The 25,765-nt window shown below is 39.2% G+C and overlaps 1 protein-coding gene across 6 annotated transcripts in view; it reads right to left on the bottom strand.

Annotated features, from left to right (window-relative positions):
• GPRIN3 (GPRIN family member 3) overlaps nucleotides 1–25,765 on the bottom strand; it is a 70,329-nt gene that overhangs the window by 11,645 nt on the left and 32,919 nt on the right. Inside the window, exon 2 of one of the 6 annotated variants that reach the window (XM_023195434.3) lies at nucleotides 11,082–11,151. The exons of 3 other annotated variants lie outside the window; for them this stretch is intronic. The gene's annotated coding sequence lies outside the window, so the exon portion shown is untranslated. Of the gene's footprint in view, nucleotides 1–1,923; nucleotides 1,946–11,081; nucleotides 11,152–22,584; nucleotides 22,607–25,765 lie in introns of those variants that run through there. 2 more of the 6 variants (XM_023195438.3, XM_023195436.3) reach the window with 2 other exon arrangements.

The raw sequence follows: 25,765 nt of genomic DNA on the forward strand, positions 1-25,765 counted from the left end.
TGTATCTACCTAAGTTTGCTAACTACCTCAAAAGTTACTGGTGTAATCTGATTTAGCAGATATCAGAAAATCCTACAAAGCCACTCTAATTAAATCAATAAGTAAGTATTGAAATAGGCATAAACAGATATGTGAAATAGGAAATCTAGGGACAGATTCAAATACAAATGGGGATTTAATCTATGACAAAAGAGGCATTACAATTTGGTGGTGAAAGGCTGAGCTATTTCATAGAAGGAGCTGGCAAACTGTTTATTCATCTGGAAGAAAAGAAAAGTAGATCTTTATATTATACCAATTCCAAAAAGAAATCCTAGGTGGATGCAGTGGATTAAAGGTTAAAATATAAAATAAATAAATAAACTCATATAAGAAAACCTAGGAATTATAAATGTAATCTAGAGACAGGTGAGCAAGGCTTTTTCTGAGAAGGTAGACACACTGTAAGAGAAAACATAAACATAGGTGACTAAATAATATTCAAAACCTGAATTTTATGGCATGACAAAAGATGCCATAAAAAATACAAGATGTTTGGGGGAAATAAAAAGTGTATAACCCTTGAGGGCAGGCAAAAATACCTATAATATAGCAAGAGCTCTTGAACATTACCAAATAATCCATTGAAAAAATAGATAACAAATATAAGAACATAGTTTACAAGATACGAAATTTAAATAACCATCAAGCTTATGAAAAGACGATCAAATTCGTTTGTAGTCAAATAATGCAAATGAAGTAACAATGCAATTTTACTTCACACAAGTTACATCTCCAAAAACTTAAAAAACAATAGACTTTTAATAGTAAGCTCTAGGGAGACCTAGCAAAAGGAAGTGTTTTTATTAATTGTAGGTGCAAATAAATATGTATTGTTACAGCTTTCTTATGGAGGCAGTTTAACTTTTCAAACTAAAAATACACATTTCCTTGACTCAATGATACCAACTCTATCAACAGAAATAAAAACGCCAACATATATGAATATGGGGATGTTTCCTGACATGCTATTTATAGAAGAAAAGCAGACTGGTCTCTATAAATAGGGGGAATGATGGGATAAGTCATGACATATTTCTACTATGGCGTATTAGGCAACCAGTAAAGTAAATAATTCAGCTATAACTTTTCACATGGAAGAGATATCCTCAAGGTATGACTGAATGAGAAAAACAAGGTCCAGAAAACAGCATATACATTTTCATTTTTGTAAAACAATGACCTAAAACACTGCATATGTGTGCACACAAACAGGCACACACAGAGATATGTTTGTGTATGGTAACACAAATTCTAAAAACATTGGAATGAAACATATTAGGTTTTATTAAATAGAGGGGGAGTGATAAGCTGGGGACAGAGGGGGAGATGAAAGTACCCAAAGGTGGAGAAATGCTGAATTTAAAAAATCTGAAATGATTTAGGGCATAGGATTATGTAAAATTATATATGTGTGTTTATGTATAAACTTTTTTTCTTTTTTTGAGACAGAGTCTTGCTCTGTCACTTAGGCTGGAGTTCAGGGATGCAGTCATGGCTCACTGCAGCCTCTACCTCCCAGGCTCAAGCTATCTTCCCACTTCGGCCTCCCGAGTAGCTGGGACTACAGGTGAATGCCACCATGCTCAACTAATTTTTAAGTTTTTTTGTAGAGACAGGGTCTCTCCATGTTGCCCAGGGTAGTCTTCAACTCCTGGACTCAAGTGATCCTCCTGCCTCAGCCTCTGAAAGTGCTAGGATTATAGGTGTAAGCCCATGGACCTGACCTATAAGCATTTTTTAGAAAGGTAACTATACACTAGGTCATGTGGATAAAGCAATGGATCAGAAATTAGTGGATGACTCTGTTTTAGTATTTATTATTAATAAGCCATGTTACCTCAGGCTAATCACTTAATCTTTCTGAACCCCAAATTGACTCACTGGCAAAATGAATTAAATGATTTCTGAGGATCATTCCAGCTCCAAAATTCACGGATTCCAGTTCTTTGCACAGGATGAATAATACATCAAACTGTATGATCTTCACTCAGGCTACAAAGTGTCAAAATAAGGCAAAATCAAATCCGATTGGGCCCAGATTTTGAAAATACATAATTTTATCTTTTAGCTCAATGTAATCCAGCAGACCTACTATCACGTAAGACCTAACAATAATAGAATGTATTTTCTCCTCTACACAAGCTCTTCCTTCTAACTTCATTCTTTATATGAATAGGTTGAATATTTTCCCATCCCTGGTCTTAACTGCTTTCTGCTCAAACCATTTCTCTAGGTTTCTCTTCTGTTTCTTCCTTACCCCAGTATTCTGTTGCAAAATCATTTGCCCTGCCTCAGCCAGTCTTTCACTCTCTTTTGCATTTGCATTTTTTATACTTTTCCTCCCAATGTCTGCCCTCCTCATCCTCAAAAAACCTACCCATTCTTCAAGGCCCCACTTAAATCCCATTTTTTTCTGAAGCCCTCTAAAGCCTTCAAGTTATGAAGTCTCTCTTTTCTTAAAAAAAAAAAAAAAACTACTCCAGGTTGGTTGGTCATCTGTGTCCTCTGCATTGTTCTTTTCATGCACTGTTTTTGCACCATTGTTATTTACATAAATGCCTCATTTTTCCAAAAACACTGCAAGCCCCAGAAGGAAAAGAAAGAAGCATTTTGATTCTTTTCTGTTGACTCTACAGGACACAGTGCAGGGTCTTGTGTATAAAAAGTTGTTAATTGACCCTGTTACCCTCCAAAATGGCCATTATAGAAGCTCTGCCAAATTTCAAACTCACAGGAAAATTTGATCCATGGCACAAATAAAAACACAATGTAAAAGAGTGCTTTTGGAAGTGAGAAAATGGTGTTATCTTATTAAACTTTATGTATCTGTAATCCAGGTTTAGATAACTAAAACTAAGAACACTGAACACCTGCTATGAAAAGTTGGAAGGTCTCATAAAGCCAGGGACACAGAATATCTCCTGTGTTGTAAGGCTGGTGTCAAGGAAGCTTGTTCGCCAAAGAGGACTATAAAACATGAGCAGCTCAAAGTTCAGCAACTGAAAGTTAAAAGATTTAGATGAAGATGACTTCACAAAACTCTCAGAAGTCCATTGTGTTCACTTCCATTTCTAATACACAGCTGTTAGTTTAACTTTGAATGTGTGTTTTATTTCATTTGCTTTGGTAATAGAGGTTTAATTGTCCATCAGTTGAAGATCAAGAAGAAAAGCCCAAATTGCTTGGCTAATACCTGACACTCGAAATCTCTGTATTTATGCATAGATAACAAATCAATACTACTCTCCAATCTGTCTGCTAATGGAATTGTCACAGCATCTCCCCGAGAGACTCACCCAAACTCTGAACCAACCCTCCTTCCCTCCCTCACTGAATGTCAGAAATCTATGGGCTCCAGTAGGTCAGACAAATCGGACATTTAAAAAGTATAACTACTTGTTGGTTTAGAGTGGGGATTATATGTCTTTATCATCAACCAGAGTCCATTATGGTAAGATTTAATAACTTGCACTAAAAATAAGATGCAAACAGGTGGCTCCCAGACTGAATGAGTCTCTTCTACAGAAGGATGCGTTGCATCAGTGTGCGTGTGTATGTGTGTGTGTGTGGAGTGTGTGTGCTGCATGATTTTCTCTTCCTCTTTCCTTTCCCCTTCACCTTCCCTTTCTTTTTCCTTCTTTCTCTTTTTTTAAACTTTTTTTTAAGTTCAGGGGTAAATGTGTAGGTCTGTTATATGGGTAAACGCATGTCACAGGGGTTTGCCGCACAGATTATTTCATCACCCAGCTATTAAGCCTAGCACTCATTAGTTAGTTTTTTCTGACCCTCTCCTTCCTCCCACTCTCCACCCTCTGATAGGCCCTAGTGTCTGTTGTTCTCCTGTATATGTTCATGTGTTCTCATCATTTAGCTCCCACTGAAAAGTGAGAACATGCAGTATTTGATTTTCTGTTCCTGCATTAGTTTGCTAAGGATAATGGCCTCCAGCTCCATTCATGTTACTGCAAAAGACATGATCTCATTCTTTTTTTATGGCTGCATAGTATTCCATGGTGTATATGTATCACATGTTCTTTATCCAGTCTATCATTGTTGGGCATTTAGGTTGATTCCATGTCTTTGCTCTTGTGAATAGTGCCGCAAAGAACATCCACATGCATGTGTCTTTACGACAGAATGATTTATAATCCTTTGGAATAGACACAATAATAAGTGCTGGGTTGAATGGTAGTTCTCTTTTTAGGTCTTTGAGGAATCGCCACACTGTTTTCCATAGTGATGGAGCTCTTTCCCTATTCCCTTCCCTTTCTTTTCCTTCTTTTTCTTTTGAATTGAAGAGATCTTTCATACAAGTCCAGATTTCTCCCTTGCTTCTATTTATTGTAAGGTTTGCATTTCCAGATGGCAACAACTAGGTGGCACTGAGAAGAACTGTCCCTCTTGATGGGCAGGGACTCTCCAAGTGACCCATTCCCCAGGAGTCCTGCTACACTTGTTAACATTACTTAGCTGGGGTTGTATGTGCAGCTGGGTTTGAAGACCTTGCGCTAAGAGTACTGACAAAGTAGACTTTCCACTCTAATTTTCAGGCCTCTGAAAGGCAGTCTGACATTGTGTTTAAGAACATGGACTCTGGGGCAGCCTCCTTGGATTAGAATATCAGTTTCACTACCTAGCTTTAGCTCTGTGTGCTTGGACAAGTAACTCAACTTCTCAGGGCCCCAGTTTAATCTATAAACTGAGGATAATAATAGTACTGCCTCACTGGGTTGTCATGAGGAATAGATTTGGCCTTTAGAACAAACAGCATCTTGACACATATTAAGCACCATATAAGTGTTAGCCTCTTTTAGAAACCTTGGTAATTTAAGCTTTTATCTGTGTTAAAGAAAAAGTTATTCTGACACTTGTTAAAATGGTAAGAATACTTTATTCAGGACTTTTGTGATGGGTATCAAGAATATTGCAATAGGGTAGAGAGATGGGCCTCAAATTCAAATACAACAAGAACAAGTAGAGATATGTAGCCAAGGAGTGGGTTGTGGTGGGGGGCAGGTGTGTCAGTGGATTTAAAATTACTAAGAGGAGACATCAAGTGAAGGGGGATTTTTACTAAACCACTTAACAAATTCTTGTTGAAAGCATGGCTGACCAAAGTGATCAGATGTCAGGGATGGGGAATTCTCTCTAAACTGGCTTAATAAGATTCTTGCTAAAACTGGACTCTGCAAAAGATGAACAAAGATGCCTAAGGTCAAGACCTGGTTGAGAAGAGGGCTCAGCAAATAAGGATTTTCTTAAAAGACTTGCTGTAACATTATAAATTCTTCCTGAATTGAGCAGAAATCACACAGAAGCTAATGGTACTCTAAGTGAGTTTATCTTTAAGTTTAATGGGCACTGTCTCCTTAACAGCAGACTCTTTTGGCACCTATCCTTAAAATCATGAGCAAAGACTTAAAGCCTTGTTCTGGTAATACAGCGAGACTGCCGGGTAAACATTATCCACCTTTTACAGGGAAGGAAACTGAGGCCCAGAGGCTAAGTAACCCACTCAAGGTGGAATACCTGTAATTCTTGTTGAAATGAATTCTAACGGATGCTAATGCCTGGGCCCTTCCTATGCTGCTTCCTTATTAACTGTAACTCTGAGAAGAAAATGGAAAGAAAGAAAATTTTTTTTAATTTTTATAGATATCTATATATCTATACATATCTCCTTAGAGGAGAGGGAACCTTTTATTTGCAAGTTAGTTGCAATCCAGGGGCAGCCTAGATGGCATTAACATCCACTACAGTGACATTCATAACTGGTCACCTTAGGAAAAGTCCAGGAAGCTTGTTGAAAGCTGACACTGACACTGCCCATTCTGAAAATAATGAGTTCCGCTACTATGCCACACTGCCTATTTCCATAACAGACACCTGCACTTAATAAGAGAGGCAGCAGGGAATCTGAACCCTTTGTGACTTCCCCCAAAGCCTCGCTGATGGGAAGAGCATTAAGCAGAAAGGATGGGGAGAGGCGTGGTGGCCCTGGACTGACAGGAGGCTGATGCAGTGCAGGTCATGGTGATAATCCTGTGGGCAGCAATTATCTTAGCCCACTTCGGAACCACTGCACTGCTAGAACAAGGGCTCCGGGATGTCATCAAGCCTCTTTACTGATATTAAATAAGAGTTACAGGGACCTCAGTGAGCACCTTTCTTTCCAGCCATTAGATAGCTGTTTTTAGTAATCAGATAGCTCATGCAAAGACCCCCAGAGAACAGCAAGGCAAAAAGTAAGAGATTACTAATCCTCAAGAAAAGAGGAAAGAAAAACATCATCTGGCATCCTATTCAATCTGATCTAATTGCTCCCTTTAATTGGGAACTTTTGCCTGGGTCATTTGCATTCTGAACCCAGCAGATTGTGCCAGTGCAGAGTTTCAAGGAGAGGTGATTCAATCTCAGGAAACACCCACAGGCTGGGAAGAGCAGTCCCTTCTTTTTTCTTTAAAAACATCATACCCTGGTACTAACAGCTGCCTAAAATGCACTTTTTGAAGACACTAGCTGAAAAATTGTTTTGTCCCTTCAGACTGTGGCTAAAGCAAGTCAGAATGGCTGAAGAGAAAGGAAGGCTGCTTTGCTTAGTGCTACTAACAGTGTCATGTAGACTTTCAAATACAACAGTTACTTTAACAAAAGGCTCACGAGAAACAAGTTGCATCCCTTCTCCCCATCCAGTTGGTCTTTTCAACATTGTTCTAGAAAAACGAGTGCATGACCTGTTATCTTACTGAATTCCACTGTAAGCAGGACTGGATAAAAACTAAGAGGTTAAAAAAAAAGGGCTTTAAGAAGCATGATGACCCTAAATATCCTCCCTCTTTTGTCAAATACAATTTGAACAGATGGCTTCTAAATTCACAACAGATTAGAATCATGGGACAGCAAGCACTTATTTCTTGCTTTCTCTGTTGCAGACACTATTCTGTATGTGAACTCATTTACTCCTTAGAACAACTCTATAAGGATGGTCTTACTGCGTGCCCTGCTTGGCAGATCTGGAATCTGAGGCAAGGTCACACCACTAGTGAGTTGTGCAGACCAAATTTAAATCCAGACCAGCTGGCTCCTGAGTCCATGTTGTTCACCAGTTTTACACAGGGAAGAGAGACCTTTTTTATTTTTATTTTTTTGTGGAGGCAAGCTCAATGACTTGGGCAAGCAGCATTGTCAGACAATAGGAACAGTAACAGAAAACTCAAGAAGCATAGCGGTAGAGGAACACTCCTTTAAACCTATTACTAACCCAAGCTAATAAAGGTCAATTAGGCAGTGCAGAAATTCCTGCTCTTCATAATGATTAATCCAATTTGGACATTTTAAGAGCCTTAGACTCTTCTGAGAAGTTGATGAAAACCATGAACCCTCTAGAATCACATGCATGTACGTGTGCACACATGCATATTTGCAGATCATTTTAGAAGGTTTACGCTTGGTGTTGTAGGGGAGGGAAAATTCTTTTTCCTCTTGCCTTCCTGGGTTCTCTAGCTGGAGCCCTGAGAACGCAGGAAGGTAGTAGGAAAAAGAACTTCCAGACAAAAGTCAGATTATCAAAAGAAAAGCATATGACTGTATTTAATATAAGCTTTATGTGACATAGATGCCTTCATAAGGAAACGAAGACTTGCAGAAATCATTAAGTCTGAGCATTTTTTTTTTTTTTTTTTGAGACAGAGTCTTGCTCTGTCACCAGGCTGGAGTGCAGTGGCGCCATCCTGCAACCTCCACCTCCTGGGTTCAAGCAATTCTCGTGCCTCAGCCTTCCGAGTAGCTGGGATTACAGGCGCACGCCACCACACCCAGCTAATTTTTGTATTTTTGGTAGAGATGGGGTTTCACCATGTTAGCCAGGATGGTCTCCATCTCCTGATCTCGTGATCTGCCCCCTCGGCCTCCCAAAGTGCTGGGATTACAGGCATGAGCCACCATGCCTGGCCAAACCTGCGCATTTTTATAGTAGGGTTGATGAAGAATGGAAAATCATGGAAAGATATGATAAGACAAATGGGCAGAAGCTAAGAGTAGTAAACTGCAGGAAACTTAGCAAGGCCTGTTCCTTCACTTGGATTCCCTCTGGCTATGGGGAGGGTGCCCCTCACATGAAGGTCTTATGACCTGCTTTGGAGAGAAAGGGGCGTGAGGGTCCTTCCTGTACTTGCCATTTCTCAAATTTTTTCAGCTTAAAATAGTCACTCTGCCAAGGCGCCCTATTTCGGGGTAGTGTGTTCTGAGCCCTGCCACTGGCAGCCTTTCCACGGCTGTACATTAGTATCCTTTTCTCTGTGGCACTGGAAAACGTCACAAAATAAAATGGAACTGCTTCAAAGACTTGTTGTGAGCTCAAATGAAATAAGTTAAACACTTAGCATGCTGCTTAGAATATAATAAACAATCATGAGTTATTATTCCTAAAAATTAGTATTTTGGCATAATTCATCTATGGAGGCAGGAATTATGCAATATATTTTGCAGAGTCCATCTTACATGGTTCAACATTTAAGTAAGTGTACTACATGTTCCCCCAAACCCCAACCTAAAGACCATCACTTGAAGAGGTAACATTTAGCTAACTTGAAAATTAACCCACAATGGGCTTTATTCTTTTTCAATCGGGTGAGAGGAATAGACTTTTTTGCTTCGTTTTCAACAAAAACATTTTTTTTTTTAAACTTGAACTCTTCTCCAGAAGAGGTGATTAAAACATTTAGGTTTGTTATTCTTACCTTCTCTAATCAAGCTGGATCTTATCATCTACTTGGTTTGCCTGACGAATATTCAAATCTGAATATTTTCTTCTTTTGCAGCTCAGCTTTGAAGGACTTCAATTGCAAGCTTATTTTAATTGCAAAGAGAATGCAACAGGATCTCAGGGCTAAGTGGTGGTTAAACAACATGCTAATAGAAGTAAACTAGGCAGCCTCCATTTGCATGTTTTTGCATTTGCATTTTAAAATCCTGTGTTAGATATGATCAAAGCTGCTCTGCATCCCAATTTTCTACAGGATATATTTAGCACCAGTAAAGTGCCATTCAGCCTTAAGAACAAGTATTCTTGTCCTTGCTGCATTCTTGACCTCACTGATCTTGCTGCCTTTTTCCCTGGCTGCCACACTGCCCCCTTCTACCACCCCCAACTGAGTATTCCAGGTACTCATTAAAACAAGTCTTCCACTCCACTTGCTTGCCTTTTGGCAAAGGCATCTTCCAAATGCAGAGGTGGACACCTAAGTGGGAGACCCCTGCTATGCTGTAACAGGCTGAGAACTTATTGGTGATTTCTGCTTTTAGCTCACATCAGATACCACCAAGTCTTTCCTCTAGTTCCCCAACTTGGGTTTTTTTTTTTTTATTTTTATTTATTTATTTATTTATTTTTTTTTTTATTGAGATGGAGTCTCGCTATGTCGCCCAGGCTGGAGTGCAGTGGGGTGATCTCAGATCACTGCAACCTCCACCTCCCAGGTTCAAGCAATTCTCTTGCCTCAGCCTCCTGAGTAGCTGGGATTACAGGCATGTGCCACCACATCTGTTAATTTTTTTGTATTTTTAATAGAGACGGGGTTTTGTCATGCTGGCCAGGCTGGTCTAGAACTCCTGACCTCAGGTAATCCATCCACTTCAGCCTCCCAAAGTGCTGGGATTCCAGGCGTGAGCCACCGCGCCTGGCCCTACTTGGGTCTTTAATCACATTGGAGGATGGAAAAATGTCTGGTGGCAATATATATGCAGTGAGGAATCGAAGTGGAAAGGGAGCTGTTCACTGAGATGGTGCCTTGGGGCTCTTCCACTCTTAGAGAATACGGAGAAACCCAGGAATAGGCAAAGTTGTGAAGCAGATTCCTCAGGGTCTTGTGGTCTATACCTGCTCTGTGCTCCCCATTTGCTGTTTGCAAGGAGAACCAGGCTGCCTGAGAGAATTTGGGGTGCTCTGCTCTTGAGAACGAACAGCTTCTTTGCTGGGGCCACAATCTTCAGGTTTGGTCTGTCAGTTGTGATTAAAAGAGCAAGGGAGAGAAGGAAAGAACCCGTCACTCTCTTGCTTTACAGTCTGTAAAACATTAAGTTAGGCATCGCGAGTACATAAAGGTTTTGCTTTTTGCCCTTAAGGAGATATCAGTCTTTTTGAGGAGACAAGACAAATTCAATCAGAAGCTATAAGTGAGCAAGAATGTATATAATTAAGTGACTTAATGCGGTGGTAATAAACTACTTTAGAGATGTTCAAATCAGGGAAAAGGCCAATATTTCTAATTAAATTGATGTTTCCTGTATAGCTATTCTGTAGGCTAGAAAAAGTTGCCCCTATGTAAGTCTAAAGAAAAGTGAACATTTGAAATAAGAGAAAGGTGAATCAAGTAAGGGTGAAAAAGAATGGTTTTTGATTAAAGATAAAATAGCCCCTTAAATCACACAAAGACAATTAAGAAATACTGTTGACATCCATTCATTCATTTAAGAAGCTGACTGCCTTTTTGTGCCAGATATTCAGTATACAAATATAACTAAGATGCACTTATGTCTATGAGGAGCTCACATTTCCTGCATTAAACAGAATTAAACTGTTATAAAAGAAACAGAACACCCCCCCCCCCCCAAATGTACTATAGAAGTACAGAGGATTTGTCATTTTATTCAGCATAGATCTTAAATTAGAGTGGAGAATCCTAAGCTTTGTGAGATGTATTTAATATGATCAAGAGGAGCCAGATGTTAATCTAGGGTAGAGTTTCTCACCCTGGAACTATTGACATTTTGGACCAGATAGCTTGTGGCGGGGAAGGGAAGAAAGGAGGATTGTCCTATGCACCGTAGGATGTTTAGCAGCCCATCCCTGACCACTCCCTAGATCCCAGTAGTGCCCCCACTTCCAGCTGTGACAATCAAAAATGTCTCCAGACATTTCTGGTAGGACATAATTGTCCCTGATTGAGAGAACCACCAATCCAGGAGGTGAGCATATTCACCTTTGATAGACAGAAACGTCCTTAGAATGAATGCCTGTGAGTTGATGTAAAAGAACTTACTCCAGCTGGATATGACTTAATGATATAGTTTTCGGCTCTCCAGTCAAAGACAGCACTTCTCATACTTGACCTGTGAGAATGCAAATTAGTATAATTTCTATAAAGAACAACTCGACAATGTTTATCCAAAATACCAGGTTGTATACACACCGACTCTGCAACATTCACCTTAGGTACTAATGTTGTGAGTAAAATAAATAATGTGCTAATTGATATATGCACAAGGTTTTTCACTGCATGAAATAACAAAAGATTAGAAGCAATTTAAATGTCCATTAATAAGAGTTAGTTATAAAAATTATACTATTTTTATGTAATGAATACTAAGCAGCCATATTCAATAATGAGGAAGCTCTTTAAGAACTGATACAGGGCTGGGTGAGGTGGCTCCAGCTGTAATCCTAGGACTTTGGGAGGCTGTGAGGGGGCGGATCGCCTGAGCTTAGGAGTTCAAGACCAGCCTGGGCAACATGGTGAAACTCCGTCTCTACTAAAAATGCAAAAAAAAAAAAAAAAAAAAATGAGCCTGGCATGGTGGCACACACCTGTGGTCTCAGCTACTTGGTTGGGAGGCTGAGGTGGCAGAACTGTTTGAGCATGGGAGGCAGAGGTTGCAGTGAGCTAAGATGGTGCCACTGCATTCCAGCCTAGATGATAGAGTGAGACCCCGTCTCCAAAAAAAAAAAAAAAATTATTGATATGGAATAATCTCCAAAATACATTTTTAAGTAAAACAGCAACTAAAACAAAACAAAAATCCAAAAATAATAACAAAATTTCATAATACAGGCATATTTTATATGCTACCATTTGTATTAAGAAGAGAAAAATGAGTATATTTGCTTGTAGATATATAAAATATTGCTGCAAGGATTAATAAAAAATTGCTATCGAGAAGGAAAATGGTGCCTGGGGGACAGAACGGATGGAACAGTTTTCACTTAACATCCTTTTGTATTTTTGGAATTTTAAACTATATGAACTTATTACCTACTCAAAAATAATAAAAAAATTAAGATCTGGTGCTCCTCACCTAGGCAAAACTGAGCAAGCATGCACTCGGAAGTTTCTGTCAGTGATGATGGATTCGTGCTGGTCTATGCTTCAACACGCTTTCCATCTGCCCTTTGCTGTGCGGGGAGGTCAGCCTGGCCATGCAACTAAGGAAACCATAATTTTCTTATCCATCTGGGTTATCTAAAAGCTCCAAGCTGGGCAATGTGAGTAGTTTTCAAAATCAACAGCTGAGAAATGCTTTTTAAAGTAATGTCTGTTAGGTCACAAAATAGAAGTTTACTTAAGTTACTTTTCCCAGACTTTCTGACTCCTGTTTATTAGTTGATTTCTCTGCCCTGCCCACTCTCCACCACCCGCCTACTTTCCTATTCCTGGTAGCTCTAACAGTTGGTTTTCAAATCATACATTCCTCAAACAATAAATCCAAAGATGACCTAGACGAACAACTACGAAATTAAGTCAAAACATCAATAAAAATGATTAAGAAAAAAATGCGTTTATTTTTATTTCTCTAGTCCGTATTTTGGGAATTGACTAAATGTCAACATACAAAATTTAGAAAGACATATTTTAATTGCCAGTTATCAAATCCACCTCTTCTGTCAGTACTGGGCTTAACTGAATTTATCATATCTCATGAAAGCGCAATATTATACTAACTGGCCTCATTTAGTCAACGCTAAACACTTACCCTCCACTTGCTGCTAATGTTACCTTTGTAAAACAAACAAATATGCCACTTGTCTGCACAAAAAAAAAATGTTTTTTTTTTTTTTTTTGAGACAGAGTCTTGCTCTGTCGCCCGGGCTGGAGTGCAGTGGCCCGATCTCAGCTCACTGCAAGCTCCGCCTCCCGGGTTCCCGCCATTCTTCTGCCTCAGCCTCCCAAGTAGCTGGGACTACAGGCGCCTGCCACCTCGCCCGGCTAGTTTTTTGTATTTTTAGTAGAGACGGGGTTTCACCATGTTAGCCAGGATCGTCTCGATCTCCTGACCTCGTGATCCGCCCGTCTCGGCCTCCCAAAGTGCTGGGATTACAGGCTTGAGCCACCGTGCCGGGCCAAAAAGGTTCCCCGTTCATCTACAAAATAAGATGTATATATTTTGGCACAGTTTAAAAAATGTCCTTCACTATCTGATCCATTTCATTTTCTGATTGGTATGTTCTCTTATTGAGGTAGCCAGGTGGGAAGGGGGTCTCCAGAGAATCTCCAACCAGCCTGTGCACTGCAGGGAACGTGCACTGGGGTGGAGCCCCAGGAAGTCTGCACCATTTGCCTCAGGGAGGAGCCTGGCCCTTCCTCTTCCTGTGTAAAACCTGGGATTCAAACGCCAGGCAGGAAGTGCTCTTGTAGGGACTCAGGCCTTGGGAGAGTCCCTTTTTCCCCCTTTTCTTCCTTTTCACTCAGTAAAACCCTGTCTTACTAACCATTCAAATTGTCTGTGAGCCCGAATTTTCGTGGCTGTTGGACAAAGAACTCCATCTTTAGCTGAACTAAGGAAAAAGTCCTGCAGCATTATTGTCATTTGTCAGACTCTGTGTGTTATTTACGTATCTGAAAACAAGCTTCAAAGAAGGATTATGGTCTTCATTTTACAGATGAGGAAACTAAGGCCCAGAGAATTTCAGCTCATCTAAGGTGTGCATTTACTAAGTAGCAGAGTTGAAATTCAAAACCAAGTCTGACTCCCAAACATACGTTAAGTGTCTCCAAGAGTACAGAATGGGAAATAAACATGAACTCATGATGTATGTGGATAAAAGAAAATACAAACAAAAGGGGTAAATTTCAAAAGCATTTTTGAAAGGTAACTTTGCCCCAAGATCTTTTCTGATAACACTAAACAGCAGCAATTGTTCCATTTCTCTTCTTCTATATCAGTTTGTTGTTTTACCAACCCTCAGGACACTTTGTACATATTGCCTCTTCTGTAGTTTCGATGTTTGTCTTTCCAAACCTCATGTTGAAATTTAATCCCCAATGTTGGAGGTTGGGCCTAGTGAGATGTGTTTAGGTTATGGGGGTGGATCCCTTGTGAATAATGTCCTCCCTTGAAGATGAATGAGTTCTCCATTAGTTCCCATGAGAGCTGATAGATAAAAATTGAGTCTGGCACCTACTGTCCCTCTTTTCCTTCCTCTATCCCCATGTCATCTCCACACACACTGGCTCCCTCTTGCCTTCTACCATGAGTGGAAGCAGCCTGAAGCCTACTCCAGAAGCAGATACTGGTGCCAGGCTTTTTGTACAACCTGTAGAACTGTGAGTGAAATAAACCTCTTTTCTTTATAAGTTACCTAGCCTCAGGTATTCCTTTACAACAACACAGACAAACTAAGCCTTATACTTGGTTATTTTTTGGCTGCCTTCTCTTCCGTGCATGCTTGGGAAACAGAGTTCTAGGCAGAGGGTGCAGCTAGTGTAAAGGCCCTGTGCAGGGGCTCATGGGGAAGAGTGAGGAGTTCAGAATGGCAGCTGGAACCAACCATGTGAGGAGCGAATAAGGGGCAAGATTAGAGACACAAGGTGGAAGGATTATGCAGGGCTTTGCACATGCGTCCATTTGCAAAGAGGTTCCTGCAGACCAAACTATTTCAAACTGGAAGTCCACTGACTTCCACTCTCTGCCACTTCTGAAGCCCAGCTGAACTTATTATTTTTTTCCATAACATTAATCACCTAAAATGCCAAAACATTTACCCATTTATTGTGAGTATTATATGTGAAATATCTTCCCCTGCTGGAATGCAGGCTTCAAGGGGGCAAGATTTCGTCCTTTTTTGCTCATTGATACCCTAAGTGCCTAGATGAGGGAACAGCCCATGATAAGCTCTCAGCAAACACTTGTTAAATGAATAAATACTGCCTTTTGTGTTTTAGCCTGCATTTGTAGTACGCTACAGTTTTTATGGTTTTCAGTTAGCTTTTACTAATTGCACTCAAAGATAGATTTTTCTCTGAGGACATATATAGGTGAGGTAATCATACATCCTGGGTTTTTTGGGGATAATTATAGTTCAAATACTAAGCAATACTGCCACCATAAGTATTCTTACACTACTCTCAATTTTCACTTAAGATATGGTTTTAATATAAAGGGATATAGATCAGTGTTTTGGGGGGCTAATTTAGATAATAAATTCTATTCCTCTAAAGTCATCTGCTATGGAGACAGGAAATTTCTAATTCTATTTGTAGATAGGGTACATCTTATTTGGGGACTTGTAAGCAACTGATTACAATACCCCTTTTTGTTTAAAATACTTTGGAAAATGTAATAATAAATACATTTACAGAAAAATACCCCAAATTAAATAATATTCTTTCAAATTTGTCTTTCTAACCTAGGGAATACTTACTACAACTATATTTGCTCCTTGGACGTTTTCTGGAACACTGAAAACTTTGTGATGAGTTCATTAGGGTAGCAGTGGCTAGGAACATATGTTGACCTTGCAGACTACTATGCTTTAGAACAAAGCTAAACATTAAAATACTGTTTCCCTTCCAATAAAATTTCAACTGATGCTTATTTATTATACTATACCATGAATTATTGGGCTTGCCTGCCTTTTCCTTCCTTCCTTCCTTCCTTCCTTCCTTCCTTCCTTCCTTCCTTCCACCCTTCCTTCCTTTTTTCCCTTCTTCCCTTGCCCCTCCTTTTTATTTGGCATAGGCCTAATAGAATTTATTTGTCAATATTTTATAACAGAATCAATATGCTGTTTTTCATTACTTACTTTGTTACAATGTAATATAGTTTGTAACTGAAATGATAAGATACGACAATTTTTAAGCCACTTCTTAGGAGAAGTTGAAATGCACGCATGGGTGAGCTCCACATGTTATGTAATACCATACTCAGGTAAATTAACACAAAGCTCTGTATTTTTGTATATTTAATGTCAAAGATTAAGAATAATGTTCAGTTGTTGTAAGGGTGGGGTGCAGTATTCTCAGTACTGCTTATAGGAACACAAATTAACCAATGGATTAAGAATATTATCAATATTTATACCTTTTGAACCAGTAATTCTACCCCTTGGAATTGAATTTAAGATAGTTAACAAAATAACTGGTTAGGGTTTATGAGCAATCAAGTTCATTACAGGGTTATACAGAAGAAATTTTCTCAATAACCTGCCCCTAACAGACAGACAAGCTTTCTGTTCCCAAGGTAGGACTTCCTGAGGAGGCCATGACTCAAGGAATCGTGATAGCTGGTGGACCTCTCTCTGGCAGGCTGGCCCAGTACCTGTCACCGATATTGCACGAGACCAAGAGTAAGTGGCTCTTCATAAACTTATGCATGCCACTTACTCTTGTTCTTGTCACCACATAATTTGACTACAATTATATTATATAAAGGGGATGAAGTATGAGTTCAAAAAGTGTGCTTGTTCCTTTGAAATGAAGTTGAATGGTTTGGGAAAACTTGACAAAGGTGGGCTGCTAAAACCAAGTTGCTATTGAATTAAGGGTGAGTGAGACAGCTGTAAAAGATAGGAAAATCGTTGTGAACACCTAACATTCTTACTCTTAATTATGATTGCCTCTCTCCATTGTAACAAAATGGAAGCAGAAAAATACTGACGTTCCATAGTGAGTTTCTGTAAGAAAGATGAACCAAAACTCCAACCAATGGATCCATTCTTGAAGAAGACATCTGGCCTTATAAATGATTAGTGAATGATATAAACTCACTAAATCGTTAGTGAATGATACAAATTCAAGTGTTTTAAGTTGAAAGAAAAACCTTAGGAATATATGTATCATTTTTATAATTCTTCATTTTTACTAATTTTTGATAAATTATATCAATAAATTGTGATGCTACAGGCTGCAAGAAATTTATATCTAACATAACACGTAGAGAAATATATACGTAGAAAAAATATTGGAAGGAAGTAGACTAAATGTCAGTTGGTTACCATATGGTGGGGTTATGGGTGACTTTTAAAACTATTCTTTTGTATTTGAAAAACTCTGGAAACATAGTCTTATTTCAACTGTGTAAAATGTAGCGAAATGTAAAGAAGGGTAAAGCTGGGAAAACAAGATTCCTACCAAGTTGAACCCCATAGCCAAGAGGTTTCCCATTTTACAATCCTTGTTAAATCTTCCAAGTTAACCACCGCTAAGAATATTCATGGTGCAAAATTGAGAAGGGCGTTCCTCTCTGCAATTGCACTTTTGAATCTTGTTTTATCTCAACGCACTGTCTGGGTTTTCCAGTATTACACTCGTTCTTACTTTGTTTAAACCAGTTCTACACACGGGTATCAAGTATATAATTAGGCTCTACTAGATATCTGGGAAGAAATCTGGGATTAGACCTGCCAGCTTTAGAAGGTTCACTGTCACCCTGACAATGGAGGCACATGATGCCCCTGGTTCAACAGCATTAAAATCCCTTTTCTAGGAGTTGCTTTTCACCACTCCTCATTGGTCCTTAACATTCTTTCCTGTCTGGGCCCCAGTCCATCTCTGGCTTCTGGTGTAAGCCATATAGATGCCACAGTCTCTTTTACTTCTGATTTTAGGATCTATCTATTTTTTCTTCTTTTGTTATTAATGTCTATAAGTACTATATGCATTTGAGTTGGACTTTGAATAGGGAAGATTTCAACTGTACAGGAGGGAGGACATCAGAGAAACCTACACAAAGAAAGGTGCAGATGTTGGAGGAATATTCCACTTATTCAGGAAAGGGTGGGTTGTCCTGAAAGCTTCAGCATAGTATGTTCATAAGCAGAGGTATCATTAGAAACATTTATCATCTAGCATACACCTAGATGTGCCTGACTTATCAGATTGGGTGCTATTTTTAAAATCATAATACTCGGATGTAGTTACACAAAAGTGGCTATTACTGGGAGATAACAAACATCTTAGATTGAGTAAAATTGGAAAGCCTTAATAGCCTCAACAAGTTTGGGCTTTTGTGGTGGGCAATAAGAAGCTACTAGAGGTTTTCCAACAGACCAGTGAAACAATTAGAAAACTTACAAAGGAAGCAGATTTAAAGTTGCACTGATTAGCAGGGGAAAGTACACAGGTAGAGATATCAACTATGAGGCTATTTCCATACAAGAGATAGGAAAGAATCCATCAATGTTGTTAGTAAGAATACAAAGAGAAGAGACATAGAAATTATTACAGAAGTGGCATTGGCAGCATTTAATGACTGGTGGCATGTAGGAAGCAAGGCTAGAAAAAGAATCAGGGATGATGCTAAGATTTCAAAGCAGAGTGATTAGGAGAATGCTGGAGAGATTGCAAAGATGGTTCAAGCTCAGGGAACAAGGCTAGACTAGAAGATGTCTATGAGTAGCTATGCCAAGAGTAGGCAAAGAGCACAGGCTGGGCAGCTCTGCTACCCCTCCCGAATCCCCCCACAACTCACTTCAAATAAATGTATAATCCAATAAAAGCAGTGTACTTCCTATGAAGCCTCCCCTTCCAACTGAGTTGATCCTGAAATTCCCTTTTATGTAAAATTCCAAAGCCACTGCTAAAGTATACAAGTGTGGAAAGATGGGAATAGCAGGCCCACAACCAACTGTGTGGTGGAGCTGGCTCACAGAGCTGGTTGTGTTCATCTCTTCCCAACACCATGATCAGTGACATCTTGTAGGTAGCCTGAAACTGGGCCACTGTGGGAATATTCACACCCCAGAAATTGGCAAACCCTCTAAATTCAGGCACTTTTCCCCCAGAAAGCCAGTTACTAAATATTTATATCTCTCTTGAGGAACTGGCTATGAAAGCAAGAAAAATAGTGAAGTATTACATAACCCTTGAATGACTCTTAAGGTAAACTTTAAGAATATCAGCTGGAAGGAGAAAAAGGAGAAGCTCATGTGTTTGAGGTATGATTGATATGCATGACTATGAAAGTTCATGAAAGGTGGGATGGCAAATTTATTCCCTTGCAGAAGGGATCTCCAAATATTTCTAGGTTGGTCATTGGTACCTCGAGGAAAAAATTTCCTCTGATTTTTTAAACAATGTTTAATACTCTGGTACAAATAATGTTTTTCAAAGATGACCGTTGTTCCTGCTTCTCATTCTTCCTGTTAGAATGGTCCTGCTGGGTTTCCTTTACAAATTAGATGAATACTTAAATTGAGCAATAATGAATTTCTTCAGCAGGCTAGTCTGCTGAATGTGGGAAGCAATTATGAAGGAGATAGCAAATCACCATGGTAGTATAATCCTAAACTTCTCTTTCAGGGTATCTTTTCAGAACTAGATCTGTGTTACAACGTCCACACCGCCCCCTCTACAAGCCCCATCTGCACAGTCTTTCTCCTACCTCCTCCAAAAGGCTAGTGTATTTTGTACTCACTCTTTTCATAATGAATCATTTCTAAGGCTTAATCCTTCAACTGTGAAATTTATTACAGAAATTGTTCACTAGAGCAGGCAAGATACAAGAGATGATTATATCTAACTGATGTTTTGCTTGGATTAAGGTTAAGGTACCATGATTTAGAAACATATTCTCCTATACAAGACAAAATATGGTTCTTCAAGCCTAGTCAACTGTTGAAAAAAAGTGAGGATTGTGCAATAGGAATTTCCATTTCATCTTCAAGAAACATGATTAGGTGCTACAAAGTAATCCAGTTTCTTGCTGTGTGGTTTGAGCACATAACTGGTGCTCAAAAATGTTTATGGAAAGACTGGAATATTTTCCTGTAACAGTAAGTTTCCATTACACTAAGCTTTATATCAAATGTTTGAGGAACTAAGAGAATAAATGCCCTTTTAACTTAAAATAATGTTTTCAACTGTTGGATTAATTTACTCAATGAATAATATGCAAATCTTGAGTATTAATTCTCTTAGCTTGAGTATCTTTAATTCTCATTTAAGGAGAAAATATTTAGCATGATTTGTCAATTCATTACCATTTTAAAGTTACCAAAACAGAATACATGGTGACATTAAAAAATATAAAGAAAGTGACAAGAGAGATATGATGAATTTATTCACCATAAAAAGGGCAAAAGGAACAGAAGAAATAAAGATAAAAAGGCTTCCCTTTGTCTAGTGGTGCTACAGCTTCTCAGAAATAAAGATGGTAGATCTTCATTAACCTTACAAGGTTAATGTTCATGACTTGTAAGGTCTGTATAAAAAATCTGGTGAAGTCAGTCTCTCTTCAATTCTCTTTTATGCCAAAACAAGCAAACAAACAAACAAACAAACAAAAAAGTCAAAAAAACAAAAATGAGTTAACTGAAATCAAGTAACTTATCAAAGTTGTCAGACAAATGTGTACCTCTCTGGTAATTTAGGGGCACATCACTGCACCTGGCTATTTTTTTTCATATTTGAAGAGAGGAGGTTTCACCAGGTTGCCAAGGCTGGTTTGCTATAAATTTCATGCATCAAGATACACATAGGGGAAACAATAACTAATTAGACGTATTGCTAAGGGCCAAGTGAATGACAGAAGACAAAGGAGTAACAATAACTAATTAGACATATTGCTAACGGCCAAGTGAATGATAGAAAACAAAAAGTGCTACGCAGAAATTGGAACTTGGTGCAGCCTAAAAGAATAAATATGCATTGCGTAAGTGGCGACTGAAAGAGAAGACAAACATGTCAAAGGCTACAATGCTGAGGGATAGGTTCCATGGTCAGGCTGTGAAGCGGAAGGATCTGACTAGTGTTTTGAATACAATGTGTCAGACTATGGGAAGCTGATCAGTGGCCTGAAGAGTATACACCCCATCCTAGAGGTTAGCAATATATTATGATGTGGGAACATATTTTGTTGAACAGTTACTATGCTCTAGGTGCTTTTATGTTCTAAAGATTTCATAAGCATTATCTTTATTGAAACTTCACAATAATCCTAGGAGGTAGAACTCATTTAACTTATATTTTATAGTCAATGAAACTGAAGCTCAGAAAATTTAACCAACTTGCCCAAAGTCAAATAGCTAGTAAGAAATACTACTAACTTTAGAGCCTGCATTCTTTGTAAACTTATTGACATGGTACCATGATAGGAATGGCAGGATCAAAGACCCGTTGACAGTGCATGGTACAGACATACCATCATCCAGGACCCCCTTCGGACACCAAAATCCATGGATGCTCAAGCCCATTAAACAAAACATAGTATTTGCATATAACCTACATACATCCTTCCATGTATTTTACATTTTTTCTATATTACTTATAATATAAAATACAATGTAAATGCTATCTAAAGAGTTGTTATACGGTATTTTAAAAACTTGTATTTTTTAATTGTTGTATTGCTATCTTTTATTTTTATTTTTCGAGTAATAATTTTGATCCATGGTTGGAGGAATCCATGGATGTGAAATTCATGGATAGGGAGGGCTGGCTGTATTGGGGATAGTGGAGTAAAGGAGATGGACAAGCGGTTAAAATAATAGTCCCTGGACAAGCAATGAGAAGGGCAGTAAAGACAGAAAGACAAGAGTGCAATACATGTTTTGAAGCCAGAATGATCGGAACTTGCTCTCTATTACAGACTGAATATTTGTGTCTCCCCACAAGTCATATTGAAACCTCAAACCCAATGTGATGGTTATTTGGAGGTGGGGCCTTTGGGAAGTGATTAGGTCACGAGGTCAGGGACCTAATGAATTCTCAGATTATTGCTTTTGTAAAAGAGACCCCAGAAACCTCCTTCCACCATGTGAGGATGCAGCAAGAAGACAGCTGTCAATGAACCAGAAAGGGAGCCTTCTCGAGACACTGACTGCTGGCACCTTGACCTTGGACTTTCCAGCCTCCAGAAATAAATTTCTTCTGTTTGTAAGCTATGCTGTCTGTGGTATTCTGTTACAGCAGCCTGAAAGAACTAAGACAGACTAACGGGTTATGAAGGGTGGTGGAGGAAACAAGAACCTGGAGACAGGGCCTGGATCTTAGTGGGAAGGCTGTAAAAGTTGGGTTTCTAGAAAAAGACTGCAGGAAATGAGTGGAAAGAGGAAGGCAATGGACTCACAAAATGGCGATTGCTGGTGTTGGGTACTGAGTGGGATCATGCCTACCATATCACATACATCTCTGCTGACTCCATAAGCAATTTCCTTTTGAAGATTCATGATCAGTCATACCAGAGTGGCAATCATGATGATCACTGCATTTATCAGTTTAGAATTTATGAAAATGAAATTTATTTTGACATTCTCCATTACTCTTTGAGCGTTTAACTCAAACTTCCATTTCCCCTGAATTTGTTTGGTACTTTTCTGATGGTATGTTTCTGATTGTTTTAAAATGACTGTGGTTAGTAGAACTTTTGCTTTAATGGAATATTTAGGCTATCACAAACTTTCTCCGTTAATCAGCTATACCAGTGGATTTCATGCTTTTCTGACACCATCCAGCTTAAAAAAAAAAAAAGATATAACAACCCAGTACACACATTCATATTCAACCACCTACCTATTTTACCAAAATCCAGTGTTAATAAAACAACACTTACCTTCTCATATTTTCTACTCAATTCTATTCCATTTTAAAATGCTCACTGAAACTCTCCAAATTGACATCCAAAGTGACCCACAGATTGAAAACGGCAAGCTTAATTCAGAGCTCCATCCAAGTAGGCAACCATGTGTTCAGCTTGGGCTCTCTGCTATCACAGAAACTGGCACAAAGAGCTTTAGAAGTGTTGAAAACAAGAAAGAAGGAGTGAACCACATTTTTTTTTGTAGATCATTTATTTTTCTTAATTTAAGAAACATTCAGTAAATACATTACACGGCAATCTCACTACGTTTATGCCATCTGAAAATTTAATAAATTTGTTCCCAATCCCAAATTCAAGTTAATTGATAACCTCAGTTATAACTTGAATCCAATCACCACTAAAAATTGGAGCTTAAATCTACAAATTGGGGTTTACATCTCCTGAAGGTCATATTCATGACAAAGCAGAATATTACATCGATTTAGAACATAACATTAATTGATATAGAATTTCAACAAGCTGCAAAAAGTAGTTAATCTGGAGTCAAATATATGTATGGCAACACAATCTCACCATTCCTGCCTTGGTAATTGCTAGAACATATACTAATGTTAAAAAATGTGCCTGGTTCGGGCATGGTGGCTCACACCTACAATCCCAGCACTTTGGGAGGCCAAGGCAGGTGGATCACGAAGTCAGGAGTTCAATACCAGTTCAAGACCTGGCCAAGATGGTGAAACCCTGTCCCTACTAAAAATACAAAAATTAGCTGGGCGTGGTGGTGGGCACCTGTAATCCCAGCTACTCGGGAGGCTGAGGCAGGGAATTGCTTGAACCAGGGAGGCAGGGGTTGCAGTGAGCCGAGATCCGGCCACTGCACTCTAGCTTGGGCGACAGAGTGAGACTCCATCTCAAAAAACAAACAAGCAAACAAACAAACAAACAAAAACATGCCTCATGATTACAGAAACACTTTTTTCACAGGCGCTCTATTCCAGCAAGCAAATCTCTGTGATATGACCTCACGAACCCCCTAGAAATGACCTGTGTGTAAAACACCCATGACAATATGTTATGGTATGTGTCCCTCCTTCCATATGGTAGATCTGCTTCACTGTTATATCCAATGTCAGTTTAATTTAGTCCAATTAATTAAGCAATTGTATACTAAGAGCACTGAGGATACGACATGAGTAAACATAGACTCTGCCCTCAGGAAGCGTATTATGAAGTCAGAAAGGCAGATGTCTAAACAAATGATAATTCCAGAGTGGGAAAGGCAGACAATGAGAGGATGAGACAAATGGGGGAAGAGGGCTTGACTAAGACAGACAAAGATTCTGCCCGATGAGTGGTGTCATTTCTCTCATGACAAAGAATCTAGCACATACAGCAACACACCGAATAAACGATTGGTGATAGAAGACAAAATAACCCCAAAGTGCTACTTAACTGTGTTGTTGTCAAGGTGAAGTATGTTTGTGTTTAATTGTGCTTGTTGAGATGAAACACGTTTATTTTTGCCTGTTGCTGCTATCCTTACTAAGGTGTAGGATAACAGCAAGGAAGCTGATTATCTACTTGGAAGTTCTCAAAGTACAGTTCTTGGGCTTTTCTGGGGTTCCAGGGTCTCTTTTCGGGGGGTTTGTGAGGTCAAAATTTCTTTCCTAATTGTACTAAAAGTTACTTGCCTTTTTGACTATGTTGATATTTGCACTGACTGGACAAAAGGGTAATTATTTGATAGTAATCATCTTGATTTTCACAGTGTCCCTGAAGGCATGTCCAAAAGAAAACCTGCAACAAGGCAGCACAGGGCAATGGGGAAAACACTGTTATTTAGAAGACACAGACTTGATGTTTTTGGGGCCTTAGTATCTTCATCTGGAAAATGAGAAGGTTGGCCTAGATTGTGGATCCCAAACTTAGTTGTGCAGCAGAATGATCTGGAAGGCTTTAAAAAAATTACAAGTGTCAGGAACTTGTAGGATGAGGCAGAGATTGGGCCTTCTGGGATGATGCTGTGGGTGGGAAAGGGTAGAAATGACTACATTTGTCAGCAATTCTCTCCCAACCCCTTGTCTTTCCAGTGTTGCCTGCCTTCCTGAAAACCTTACAGAGCTAATGAGATTGGCACTGAGGTAGAGGAATGACAACAGGTAGCTGCTGTCCTACTCTGGAAAAGACTCATTACTGACAGGTAAATGAGGTAAACGAGGAGGCGTGGATGACTGGTGTTTGGCACCAAATATGAACACTGAGGCAGGATGGGTATAGGAGCTGTGGATGTGGCCAGAAGAGCTTCAGCCTCTTTGGCAAGCACTGTGTTCTGGTAGCTTCTATATTTTTCAGTAATGGACCAAGTAACTGTGTGTGTGTGTGTGTGTGTGTGCAAGCGCACGCATGTGCACAGTGTATGGTATGTGAGCCCACACATAGGGTATGGGTGGGAAACAATTACCCTAAGAGTAAAGCAATGACTTTGTTTGCAAAGAAGGCTCAATTGCAAGACAGGTTTGGCCCTGTGATTTGGGTAATAGAACAAAAGCTGCATATCTAATTTGAAATTTTTACCGATAATGTCTATATTTTGCTAGTCAAGATATTCTAATCTATGTTAAAATAGTAGTACCCTGCTGAGAGCCAGCAGCCAGTCAATGCTGGATTGAGTTAGCACATTCCTTGACCTTAGGTTATGTGGGTATCTTGGAATCAGTAGAAAAAGAGAATCAAAACAGACATAAAAGACAAAAAGATAGTTTTCCTCTTCTTTCTTCAGAACAGACTCCCTGACAGTTGGGTAAGATCTGCTCTGGCAGTTCGGTGCCCTGGCTAACAAGATAATAATTGCATCCACTCTTGGAGGAGCAGAATGCAGCTCTCCTTCCTCCTCTCACCCATTTCCTACCAGCCCTGCACAGAGCTGCCCAAGAAATGGTTGTGTAACCTTTGACTCAGTTGTTATTTTTTCCTTCCTTTAATGAAGTAGACCTTTGTTTGCCTCCTTGTCCACGTCACCAGCAATGACGAACTGTAATGCCGTCATGGTAATGCAATCTGGGATACTGATCAGATGGGTTAATATTTGCCAACACATTTCGCAAAGAAAAAACTCCAATCTGCCTAACTCACCTTAATGGGGGCCAGTTTTATGTGGAGCTCCCAGTTCCATAATGAATAATGTCTGCAATTA

Source organism: Piliocolobus tephrosceles, chromosome 3 (genome assembly GCF_002776525.5).
Source record: "Piliocolobus tephrosceles isolate RC106 chromosome 3, ASM277652v3, whole genome shotgun sequence".
Classification (NCBI taxonomy): domain Eukaryota; kingdom Metazoa; phylum Chordata; class Mammalia; order Primates; family Cercopithecidae; genus Piliocolobus; species Piliocolobus tephrosceles.